Source organism: Arachis duranensis, chromosome 10 (genome assembly GCF_000817695.3).
Source record: "Arachis duranensis cultivar V14167 chromosome 10, aradu.V14167.gnm2.J7QH, whole genome shotgun sequence".
NCBI classification, from domain to species: domain Eukaryota; kingdom Viridiplantae; phylum Streptophyta; class Magnoliopsida; order Fabales; family Fabaceae; genus Arachis; species Arachis duranensis.
The window spans coordinates 60251228-60251665 of NC_029781.3; positions in this window are offsets into that span (position 1 = coordinate 60251228).

Below are 438 nucleotides of genomic sequence, written 5' to 3' on the forward strand. Positions count from 1 at the left end.
CTTGAGTTTCTCTTCCATTGAGCGCCCTCTTCACAAATGTCTGTGAGGACTTGGTCCAACCTTTGATCAAAGTTGACCCTTCTAGTGTAAGGATATTCATCTCCTTGCATCATGGGCAAGTTGAATGCCACCCTTACATTTTCCGGACTAAAATCCAAGTATTTCCCCCGAACCATAGTAAGCCAATTCTTTGGATCCGGGTTCACACTTTGGTCATGGTTCTTGGTGATCCATGCATTGGCATAGAACTCTTGAACCATTAAGATTCCGACTTGCTGAATGGGGTTGGTAAGAACTTCCTAACCTCTTCTTCGGATCTCATGTCGGATCTCCGGATATTCACTCTTTTTGAGTGAAAAAGGAACCTCGGGGATCACCTTCTTCAAGGCCACAACTTCATAGAAGTGGTCATTGATGCACCCTTGAGATGAATCTTTC